The sequence below is a fragment of the Rattus norvegicus genome, chromosome 15 (assembly GCF_036323735.1).
Source record: "Rattus norvegicus strain BN/NHsdMcwi chromosome 15, GRCr8, whole genome shotgun sequence".
In the NCBI taxonomy this organism is placed as follows: Eukaryota; Metazoa; Chordata; class Mammalia; order Rodentia; family Muridae; genus Rattus; species Rattus norvegicus.
Window position 1 is genome coordinate 6,706,131 of NC_086033.1, and position 8,616 is coordinate 6,714,746.

The 8,616-nt window shown below is 45.3% G+C and overlaps 1 long non-coding RNA gene across 1 annotated transcript; it reads right to left on the reverse strand.

Moving 5' to 3' along the window:
- Nucleotides 1-1,241: 1,241 nt before the first annotated feature.
- Nucleotides 1,242-7,416, reverse strand: LOC134481940 (uncharacterized). The gene is made up of 2 exons (XR_010057864.1): nucleotides 6,540-7,416; nucleotides 1,242-2,672 (listed from the first exon to the last, which is right to left on the reverse strand). It is a non-coding gene; the product is annotated as an uncharacterized LOC134481940 (long non-coding RNA).
- Between the last annotated feature and the right edge of the window lie 1,200 nt (nucleotides 7,417-8,616).

The window sequence follows — 8,616 nt, forward strand, 5'->3', positions numbered from 1 at the left end:
TGTTAAATTGTCTTCATCTGAGATTACCAAACCACAAAAGTAGAGGGGAAATCTGTGAGGGATTTCCGTTTAATGTAAATTCAAATTTACTTGTAATCTGGATATTTGAGGTAGGAAGTCATACCTTTAACCCAGAACTTTAATCCTGATCTTCTTTTTTCTTTTTTAGTCATCTACAGATACATCATTATTAGGAATGTGTCCTTCTCACTGGAGACCAGAGAAGAGACCTACAGTTCTATGATACTTAAATGTCATAGCAAGACATCAAAACAAAATGTCAAAGTGTGAATGGAGGAAATTATTTAGGACAGTGTTTTGCAAACAAGTTTTGATACAGATATTCTTGGTAGGAGAGCTCTGCAATTTTGCATTTCATATTTGACTTTGCTGGTACTCTGACTAGGATCAACATAAAACTTCTTGGGATTTTCTTAATCTCCTTTACGAATAGAGATGAATGAACCATCAGCTCTGTCGTCTATGTTATTATGGCTACAGTGAGGACCAAGTATGCTAAAGCTCTTCATCTGATTTTTCAAACAGCGTGCTCATACAAGTGTGAACTTCTGTGGGTTGTGGGAGGGCAAGGTTGAGAACACTGGCTGAGAGCTGTGAATGGAGAAGTGGGACGGTGCATGCAGGAGGGAGGGAAAGGCCTGAGTGTGGCTCATGAACAAATTCACAATATCCATTGATTTAATAACCATTCAGGAAGTGGACTTCTGCAAAATGACTTCAGCTGACCAGCATGGCGGGAAACCAGAAACAGATTCAATGGGGATTTAGATCAACTGGATGGTAAACATGGGCTTAGGAGGCAGAGACGTGTCAGCACATGAAGAGTGGAAAATCAAGCCAGTGTGGTCTGTTAAGCTTCTCATCCCCATGGTTAGAGGCAAACAGCAACAAGTTTTAGCACTGAGGAAAAGAAGAAATAAAAGCCAATTTGTTGAAAATCCCCATCACCAAAAAGTAGTGACATCCTCTGTGATGCACATCATCTCTCAGGGGCACGGGCCATCGGAATGGCTGGATGATGGCTCTCGGCATGGGCTCTGCCTGCACCCCTTTCCTAACTGCAGAGCTCAAATCTGCTTCAGCCGGGTCATCAGCTCCCCATTCTGTTGCATGGAGATCAGATCGCTGCGTCTGCATATGCAGTATTGTAAGACTCTCAGAGAGAATCTTCCCTCAGGAGGGAGATCCTCAAGCCCAATGACCAGACCGAGTCCACAGGCTGCAATCTGCAAGAGGATTTTTATTGATCAGGATACACAGGTATCTGTGGGCGTCCCAGTCAATTCGGAAGACTGGCGCGCCTAGCAGAGCCAGGGTGGGCTTTTTATAGTATTTTGGGGAGCAGAAGCAGGCTTACAGAAGCAGATGCATGGTTACAGGGATGTGATTGGTGGAGTAAATGAGGCATACGTGTATGTTACCTATTTTGGCTATAATCATAACAGTGAGTTAGCAAAAAGTACATGGTGGTCAGGGCTTCCGGGGGGTCAGGGACTTTTTCTTTTTTCTGCCAGGTGGCCCATGGAGCAGTGCCTATAATTTAGTCTGGTTTCTGCATTTTGTTTTCTTTTATGGTCTGTTTCGTCTAAATGATGGGTCAGCTTGTCCCACATATCTAAAAACTTACTTTTTACTTCTATAGTTGAGGGCCTTGGGCTTGTACAATTCCCTTTCTGGGAGGGGGTCTTTCATTCCCCCATTTTCTTTTTTTGTCCTTGAGTGGAATCTTCCACTCAACTTGTTTTAGGTACCTCTGTTTTTTTTTTTTTTCACCATCTGATACTGTTGTCTCAGCACAAAAGTTTGAATGACTGAAAGTCTGTATCTCTTATTATTCCTGTCTGATCTGCATAGAAACAACATTCTTCTTTTAGTGTAGCACACAGACTCTTTCTTTAAGGAATATCAGGTCTAATCTTTTCCTATTTTGAAGGACTACCTCTGAGAGGGAGGTTAGGTATTCTTGGAGGTCAGCTAAAAAGTCTTTTTTACTCTTTTTATATCTGAGTCAATGGCAGTTCTGAATTCTCTATAAGCCTTGCATTGTAAGGCAACAGCAGATGTCCTTGTGCTGCCCTTGTAGCACCTGGATAGCCTTAAATAATTCTCAACTCTCTTTTGTGTCTTATTAAGTCTTTAGCATCAGGATTCTAATCTGGACACTATCTGAACCTATACACCAAGGTCTTTTAGAACTTCTAAACTTATATAGGTTGTGATCCCTGAGGCACAGTCCCAAGAAGTGTTAGGAGTACTAACATATGTAATGTTACATCATTTGTAATAAAAATCAAGCCTATCCTTACACCTATTCCGAGGGAACCCAGGGCAAACAGGCAAACATGAAGTTCTTGTTAGCAACCTCCCAGTCACTTAAGTCTAGGGAGCTTTTTGAAGATCTGAGTGTGCCTCTAGGTCCCAGCTCTCAGCCCCAACAGCTAGTACGCTGCTGGTGAGGGCTGAGAATTGACGGATGTCAGGGTGGTCAGCAGCACCAGGTACGGTCCTTTCCAGCGAGGCTCGAGTGTCTGGGCTCAGTGTAGCTGTAGTCTCTAACCTGGAACTGATGACATGTCTCAGGGGTCTCCGGGGCATAGGCTGCTGTCAGCTGTGAGCAGATTTCTTTCTGTATCACCTGTAGGTCTTTTAGCCTGGCATATAAATCATTATTACTATGACATGTTGGTTCAGTAACATCATCTAATACAGTCAGGGGAGCTGAGGCCCCATATAAGATCTCAAAGGGGTAAGGCTGAATCTGGAAGGGGTATTTCTTGCTCTGAAGAGAACAAGAGGGAAGGAGTGTCACCCAGTCTGTGCCAGTCTCCATGGTCAATTTGGTCAGGGTCTCTTTTAGAATTTTATTTATTTACTCTACTTGTCCTGAACTTTGAGGTCTGTAAATACAACGTAATTTTCAATTGACCTCTAAATACTTGGCCACACCCTGGCTTACCTTGGCAACGAAAGTAGGGCTGTTGTCTGACCAGATTACCTTGGGCATTCCAAATCGGGGGAAGATTTCTTCCAGTATCTTCTTGATGATTGTAGAGGCCGTCTCTTGTTTGGTGGGGAAAGCTTCTATCTATTCCTGAAAAGATATCTATAAACACTAGGAGACATTTATAACCATATTTTCCTGGTTTTATCTCTGTGAAGTCCACTTCTCAGTAGTATCCAGGCCGTTCCCCACGGAGCCTCCTACCACAGTCAACTTTCCTGAAAACAGTTACCTTTTGGCATGGTATACATCAGTGCACTATCTGTTCCACGAGATACTTGAGACCTGTGACATAATATTTAGTTTTTGAAAACGTCTGGATGAGTTTGCTTACCCCTAAGTGAGTCTATTGATGCATTTGTTTTATCATGGCCTCTGCCTATTTTTGTAGCAGGATCTTCTTTCTCGTTGAGGTGTACCAGAGTCTCTTCCTCGGCCTGGCTGGGTCATGTAGGGCCCTTAACAGAGCCAGAATCTCTTTTTTTCTTGCCCTCAGATGTCAGCAGGCCCCTCTGCTGCTGTCCACAGAGATGTTAAGTCTCTTTCTCAGTTCAAGGGCTTTGGTGAGGGGAGCGAGCTCTACTCTCTGAGTAGAAGTGCCTTCTGGTAGGGCCTGAGCCCATATGACTCTGTTTCCATCTACCACTGCTGCCCCAGCCCATCTTTTTCCTTCTGTAAGAAGCTGCTCCCATCTATGAACCAGATGGCATCTACCTCCTCTGCTGGCTGATCAGTCCGATCTTTATGCCACTCTTTAGTGAGCTCCTGCTGACAGTCATGAAGGGGGGTGTCTAGGTCGGGGTCCGGGAGCAGGGTTGCAGGGTTTAGACTCGTAGGGGCAGTCTGGAATCACAAGGAACAAGTGGGATACCCGGCCCACGCCAAGGTCCACTGTTCTTCGGGTAGTCCATGAGTATCATTTGTTGCCGGTAGTCCCCTGTACTCAAGGTCTTTTGCTGGACACTAGCCCATTTGGGCGTAGGAGCACAGAGTGTTGGGCCCCCATATTCACAAAACAGCTGGGCGGGCTTCCCTTCTATCTTAGCGCATAGCCAGCACTCTAGGACCAAGAGGCTTGCCTTCCGGGTTGCTGGAGAGGCCCTTCTTGTTCTTCCTGGGGCAGTCCCTGACCCAGTGTCCTTTTTCCTTGCGATAGGCACACTGATCTTTAGCTAGGAATTCTCTTCTGTTGCCAGGTACTGTCTTCCTAGGTTCCCTAACTACTGTGGCCAGTATATATTCCTCTCCTGTCTTTTATCCCTCTTTAGCTCTCTAGCTTCTTTTTCCTTTTGTCTCTTTTCTTCCTTAGCTTCCTGCTCTTTTTACCTTCTTTCCTCTTTCTCTTCCTCAGTCTCTCTCTCATATCTTCTGCATCTTCCTCTACAGCTATTAGATGCTGTCCACTTATGTAACTACACTTCAACTTTACTTTCTCTGCAACTTACACTAACTCTCAGCAACTTAGCTTAACCCTTTAAATTTTTGTAACTTTCTCTCTTTATATCTTTTTCTTATCTTAGCCAGATTGGTGGGGCATTTTCCAGCCCCTCAGAGACCCACCCTTGGAGCCTGGTGGCAGACCTGGAGCACTCCCTACCTTCAGGGGTATTCAAGTCAACAGTCAAGAGTGAGGGTCTTCCATCTATGTCTGGAACATTCTTTCTGGCCTCCAGTAGGATTCTGTCTTTCCTCAGTGGTAAAGAAGACCTGTAACAGTTACTAACAAGCATCTCAAATGGGATGGTGAGAAAACAAGAGAATCTTGAGAATAGAGGTCCACTGAAGAGGACAAATAGCATTTAGTCACACAGCTAAACCAGGAGGACTTTTTGGGACAAAAAGGCTGTTGTAAAAATAAGCACAAGCTTTGTGTCTGTGAAACAGAACGGCAAGCAGAGGGAGCTGATCTGTTACCGACCATCTCTCTGGACTTAAGAACTAATAACAAAAGGATGGAGAGATGGTTAGGACCTGGGTGCTAGATACCAAGTGGCTGACAAAAGAATTGTAACCAGTTCACCTGGGACTTTCAGGACCTCAGTAGCAGCCCTTTACCAAACTGTCTCAGTGGGCTAAAGGCCCATGGAAAAGAAAACATTAATCCTGACCTTGGCCACAGCCAAAGCCTGAATTCTAAATTTTGACTGGCAAAACAAAGTTCTTCACAGTTTGTTGCAGATTCTTTTCGAAACTATTTTAGGGGCTTCTCTGCCCCCAAACCTGGGGCATTTTGACCACAGGGGTAGGAACTGGCTGCTGTGGGGATAGGATCAAAGGCACTCTCCATGTCAATGATGACTAACAGGGAAGGTTACTTAATGTTGGAGATCAACTCCTCTCTTGGAATAGGGCCAGCAGATATGGCAGGCTCCCTTAAAGAACTTCTCTTAATGAACACTCTCCTTCTGTGAGCAAGTGTTGAAGGTCTGGTCACTGAAGGCAGCAACTGGAATTATTATTTTTTTTCAGGGCCAAAAGTCTCATAAAACAACCACTAACTCTACGCTATCTTCTTGTTGTCAAAGCATCAACCCGGGCCGGCCTCATCACCTTGAAACTCCTCTTACGCTGACTTGGCCTGAGCTGCACCACTGCCCACGCGCAGCCTGCAGCTTGCTAGCAGGCCTGCATGCTTGTCACCCTCAGCCCCTATATTGTCCTACTCTGTGCTGTCCCTTCCTTAGAAGCTGTGAATGTTTAAGCAACAGGGAGAATTTTTCTTCAGGATCTAAGGTAAAGCTTTCAGGCTCTTGTTAATACCTGCTTCAGACAGGGTCACTCACTAACCTGGAGTTCTTCATACACAACTGTTAACAGCAGCTAGACTGGACAAGGGGAGCAAAGGGAGGGGCATCTCTCCTTGGGGAGGAGGCTAAGAGAGAAAGATAAAACAATTTTTCTCAAGCAAATTATTTCCAAGTTAAGCACCAAGAGGACCAAGTAAAACTCCTTGACAAACAAAGCAAACAGTTTCATGATTTCAAACACAGTGTCATTCCAAGATTTTAAACACAGTCGTCTATCCAAAGTTCAAAAACGAAACAAAAGCCAAAAAGACACTGGACAATACCACAGAAAACAACCCAGACAAACAAGACCAAGACAAAGCATCCTATAACCAATTTCCACAGGTGTTCAAAGAAAATTAGGACACAAAGAGACAAACAATTCCAACAGTCAGACAGACAGACGCACCGCGCGGCTTCAGTGTCAAACTGAAACCAAAAATTCAGACAGAGGCGACGAGGGTCTGAATCCTTCAGTGGATCCGGCTCTCTCCTCTCTCCTCCAACCCAAAACCACGTAAACTTCCGATACAGGCTGAGGCCCCAAAAACCGGGCTCTAAACACACTTGGAACGTCTTCCAGGGCTGCGGGGGAGAAGTTCGAGCTCGTCAGCTCCTTCTCTGGCCCGCCCAAATACAAACGGTCTAGACCCAAGCCAAGTAACTAAGCATTTACAGAACAAGTCACAAAGCAAGACAAGACAGGACAAGACAAACACTGGCCAGCTTACCTCCCGGTGGGTGGTCGGTGGTCTCTAGGCAGAGGATCTCCGATCCCGGACGAGCCCCCATATGTAAGACTCTCAGAGAGAATCTTCCCTCAGGAGGGAGATCCTCAAGCCCAATGACCAGACCGAGTCCACAGGCTGCAATCTGCAAGAGGATTTTTATTGATCAGGATACACAGGTATCTGTGGGTGTCCCAGTCAATTCGGAAGACTGGCGCGCCTAGCAGAGCCAGGGTGGGCTTTTTATAGTATTTTGGGGAGCAGAAGCCGGCTTACAGAAGCAGATGCATGGTTACAGGGATGTGATTGGTGGAGTAAATGAGGCATACGTGTATGTTACCTATTTTGGCTATAATCATAACAGTGAGTTAGCAAAAAGTACATGGTGGTCAGGGCTTCCGGGGGGTCAGGGACTTTTTCTTTTTTCTGCCAGGTGGCCCATGAAGCAGTGCCCATAATTTAGTCTGGTTTCTGCATTTTGTTTTCTTTTATGGTCTGTTTCGTCTAAATGATGGGTCAGCTTGTCCCACATATCTAAAAACTTACTTTTTACTTCTATAGTTGAGGGCCTTGGGCTTGTACAATTCCCTTTCTGGGAGGGGGTCTTTCAGTATTTCTTTACCTATGAAGACCTGAGGAACTGTTCTCCATGCAGTGAGCTGTTGTAATTAATCTTGAATCTCATTGGTGTTGTAAGTGGCTGTGATGTTCACAGACTCCAGAAGACCAGGTTTGAAAGGCAGTTGACTGAGGATTTCTTGGGTCTTTCTGCAATAGGGGCAGGTGGGCTGGATTAACACAACCACCTTCCCAGACGGACACTTGCAGTTCACAAACCACTGAGCCACGCTGACAGGCTGCAGCTTTCCAGGAAGGAACATTCGGTTGAAGGTACTGGTCCCGTGTCAAATGGAATTGGAAAACCTGATGTCTTTGCTTCTGTGGACCAAGACCGGAAAAACCCAACTACATAACAATCTGAGGACAAGTTGTGAGAGGTTTGTTCTTTCCTTCAATCATGTAGGTCCTAGGAAGGAGCTCAAGTGTAGGGAGTTGGCAACAATTACCTTTATATGCTGAGCCATCTCACCTGCTGAATACCTCATTCATGGAACTGAAGAAACTCTGTATCCATCCTGGTATTCTGTGTATATATCTGTGTATCATTTTTACAGTGGATACTTTTGTCTGTTGGTTGGAAAGCACCAGTCTGGAGGGCTCATGGTTGGTCTCAGTAGTCCAGTCCAGGAGCTGCTTTACAAGAACCATTCACTGATCTGGAAGAAACTCTTTTTATAGGCAGTGAGATCTACTGGAACAATATCAACCATCCTTCTCCCTTCCCAGTTTTGAACTGAATCATTCTCCACCACAGACCTGTGGTCTCTGCTGCAGGCTGCATCCCCCCAGGCTGTCTGAAGCTTGCTCATAGCAGTGCATTTATGGGACGGCAACATGATTTCCTCACCACTTCACCCCCAGGAAATATTTTTTTTTCAATTCTTTATTTAATCTGATGGGTCTAATCTACATCGTCACCCAGGACGAGATGGGGGAGTTCTGCTCCAACCCTTACTGTAAGAGATGCTGAGATATGATGCTGTATTCACTAATGCCCTACCTGGACGCCTGGCAGTTTAGACAATAAGCATGGCTATCCAGTATATGTGTTCCTACTGGTCTCTAGAAGGAGAGAGTGAGAAAATATGCCTTGTCCATATGAGGCCAGCTGAAGGGGCTTGCAAGCCCATAAGAACCAACCAGAGCTTCCAGGGACCAAACCACTACCCAAAGACTACACATGGACTGACCCTGCGTAGGTAGCAGTAAATAGCATTGTTGGGGCAGCAGTGGAAGGGGAAGCCCTTGGTATTACCAAGGTTGAACCCCCAGTGTAGGGAATGTTGGAGAGGGCAGTAATGGGGGTTGGATGGGGAGGGGAAAACCCATATAGAAGGGGAGGGGAGGGGTTAGGGGGCTGATGGACAGGAAACCGGGAAAAGGGATAACATTTGAAATGTAAATAAGAAATGCCCAATTTAATAAAAATAGGAGAAAAAGAGTAACAACAAACAAACCA